The sequence below is a fragment of the Aedes albopictus genome, chromosome 2, assembly GCF_035046485.1.
Source record: "Aedes albopictus strain Foshan chromosome 2, AalbF5, whole genome shotgun sequence".
Classification (NCBI taxonomy): Eukaryota; Metazoa; Arthropoda; class Insecta; order Diptera; family Culicidae; genus Aedes; species Aedes albopictus.
The window spans coordinates 503,023,178-503,026,409 of record NC_085137.1 but is presented as its reverse complement, the minus strand read 5'-3'; the positions used below and the strand labels follow the sequence as shown (position 1 = coordinate 503,026,409).

Genomic DNA, 3,232 nt, shown 5'->3' with positions numbered 1-3,232 from the left:
AAATTTGTTTTCTATAAATAATTGCAGATGAAAAATTGATTTAATACTTCAGCATAAATCCTAAAATTCCCAAGAAATGGTGGTAAATCGTATTTTAACTAAAAAACTTCTGTCACCGAAAAATATGGAATTTGCTAGGAAAATTGTATGTTCTTATCAACAGAAATTGAAACTTGTTTCATCTGAAATTGTTCTAAGATTCTTTTTATGTCTTCAGAAGTCTTCAAAAGTCTTCACATAATTTGAAATGTCTTCAATATGTCTTCCCAAAAATAAATGTCTTCACAGAAGTTCAAATGTCTTCAAATTGAAGACATGTCTTCACATCTGGCATCCCTGCGACACAGTGGCCGCCTTGGAAAAAGACAAAAAATCGGCTGCTGTTGTTCGTCGCAGGCCGCGATTCGCGAATAAAATTTATTAATTTTTACAAAGATTTAATATTGTGCAATATTGTGTCGCGTGTGGCCAGTGGCCATGGTTGACCCAGGATGGACGTAGAATCTACATTGTAGATCTTCCGGACGCATTCGAATAGGTAAGTTTCCGGGAAAAGTCCTAAAAAGTCTTTGTTTTGATGTTGATTTTTTTTTTTCAGATCTATCGGAATCAAGAGCAGCTGCGGCCGCCAGCCAGATGGAAAAAGCTAACCGTCGCTTCTTTCGTCATCCTGGGGGTGAACATCACTCACAATGAGGTGGGAAAAACCTGCAGCCGATCAACACGTAAGTGCAAAAAGAGGCAGAGGTGAGCAGCTGGTCATACAGATCCGGATGATCCAGAACTCGTTTGAATGCCACCCGTCTGAAACATTCGAATCATACTTTTGTTTTCATTCATCCCATCCCGCAGAGCACTTCAGCCCGGGCGGAGACATTTTGGCCGCCTCGGTTAACAATGCAGTTCTGATGTTTCCGGAAGCCGGAGGAGCTGATCGACAATGTTTAGGAGTTGGCACCGTTGGATGAAGGGCACCTGAGCTGGATTGGTCGTTTGCAAGACGACGACTTCTTGTAGCGCTTTCGAAGGATTTCACGAACACCAACAGCGAGGATACTACATGGAAGTAGAAAGCGTTCTGCTGCGATGAATGATCCGGATGAAACACTGTCCGATAAAGAAGCAATATACCACCTTCGGTACCGTCGGTCAATTCGAATCCGGGATAAAATCAAGTGATTGTTAGAATAACTTTTCGTAAGTATGTTTGCTATCATCATGCGGTTTTATGCTGTTTTTGACCAAGTTTCAATTGTTATATGGTTTTTGTTACGGCTTCTTCTTCTTCCTACTGGCTTCAGGTCCCACTGGAACTTGACCTGCATGCCTTGAACTCAGTGTTCTTTGAGTACTTCCACAGTTATCAATTGAAAGACTTTCTTTGCCTGCTATAGCATGAAGGTGTATCAAGTGAGGCAAGCACAGTGATAAAGTGCCCAGAAAGTCGAGAAATTTTCGCAACCGAAACGGGAATTGCACCCGTCGTCACCGGAGGATTTGCGATTTATACTCTTTTATCTACTAGGCTCACTGGAGACCTTATTAATTTTGAATAAGACTCATAACTTTCAAGATTTGAAGTTCTGGTTTATTTATTAATTAATTTTTAATATCAGCACACATCTTATCTCTCATACACCCCCCCCCCCCTTATGGCCTCTTATTACTAAATTGTTTATCTATATTAGGGAGATTCTCCGTCCGAGGCTGACAAGTAACAGAATCACCTTTTCAATTTTAATTTTAAAGAACTTCTTTCTGGCGTTACGCTTCTACTGCGACAAATCCTGCTTTTATGCTTAGTGTTAATTGAGCACCAATATTATTAACTGAGAGTTTTCTTAGCCATTGACCATTTTGCATTCGTAAATCGTGCGGCATGTACTATATGATACTCTATGCTCAAGAATATTAATTGGAATGGAAATATTCATTATTTAAAAAAAAACCAACTAGGGATAGCACCCCGTCAAATCACGGTCTTGTTGGATACCCACTCGCGCTGTTGATTATTTGGGCCCTGATTTTTAAAAACTATTATAGAATATTTTCTATACTTTGCAGAATATATCCCAGATGGCTGGGAAATTCTGAGAATCTTTAGGGATTTTCAGGAATTATTTAAGTATTAGGCCGGAACAAATATCATTTTCTTCTTTTGTCACTTTACTCGTTCACTCGTTAAGGGGGGGATGATAAATAATAAATGTTTTTAATTAAAAATTACCCAAACAATTAGGCAAAATCATCAAACTCATCGGATTTGTTAAGAAATTTTCTCGACAAATCTAATTTCACTATAGATTTTTTATTTTATTTTTTTTTGAATAATTTATTTTTGTCCCCCCTCAAGAAGTGGAATTCTGACTTGGAATTTCTTAAAATTTTTAAGAATTTTCACGAATTATTTAAATATTTTTCCGTGAAGCTATTCTCTTATGTAAATGGTTGAAAATATTTTCTATACTTTGCAGAATATATCCCAGATGGCTGGGAAATTCTGAGAATCTTTAGGGATTTTCAGGAATTATTTAAATATTTTTTCGTGAAGCTATTCTCTTATGTAAATGGTTGAGAATATTTTTTATACTTTGCCGAATATATCCCAGATGACTGGGAATTTCTGAGAATCTTTGGGGATTTTCAGGAACTATTTAAATATTTTTCCGTGAAGCTATTCACTTATGTAAATGGTTGAGAATATTTTCCATACTTTACTATATATCCCAGACAGGGCCGGATTTAAGGGGGGGCCAGGGGGGCCATGGCCCCGGGCCCCCACATTTCAGGGGCCCCCACAAAATGTTACTTCAAATGGAAACCAAAAAAAAAAAATGTGTTAGAAACATCTTGATTTAATCTTTATCACAAGTACTTCTACTCTCAAGATGTGTGGGAAATATTGTGCTTCAAATTAGAAAGAAGCAGATATCTGCCTTTTAATAAAATTTCAATCTTTTCCAGAAAGTTGTTAAGTTTTTTTAGGTTTGAATTGCACAAGTTATTTTAACGAAAATACATGAGAAAATCTTCATCTGAATTCTGGATGAAATCTCAAACACTATGGAATAGAGAGTCGAAAAGTTTCTGCGGAAAATTCGTGTTTATTTCTGTCGAAAATAATTGGTGTTATTTAAAAAAAAATCCTACATCGTTCTTTGAAAATTTGCAAGTATTTCTATCAGAATAAAGAAAAGTATTTTGAATTGTAGAGTTTTATTTCGCTTACCAA

General features: G+C 36.7%; 1 long non-coding RNA gene across 1 annotated transcript; it reads left to right on the top strand.

Moving 5' to 3' along the window:
• The first annotated feature begins 345 nt into the window (after positions 1-345).
• On the top strand, positions 346-2,452 carry LOC109403503 (uncharacterized). Its single transcript, XR_002128426.3, has 3 exons — positions 346-538; positions 599-725; positions 853-2,452. It is a non-coding gene; the product is annotated as an uncharacterized LOC109403503 (long non-coding RNA).
• Positions 2,453-3,232: the final 780 nt, after the last annotated feature.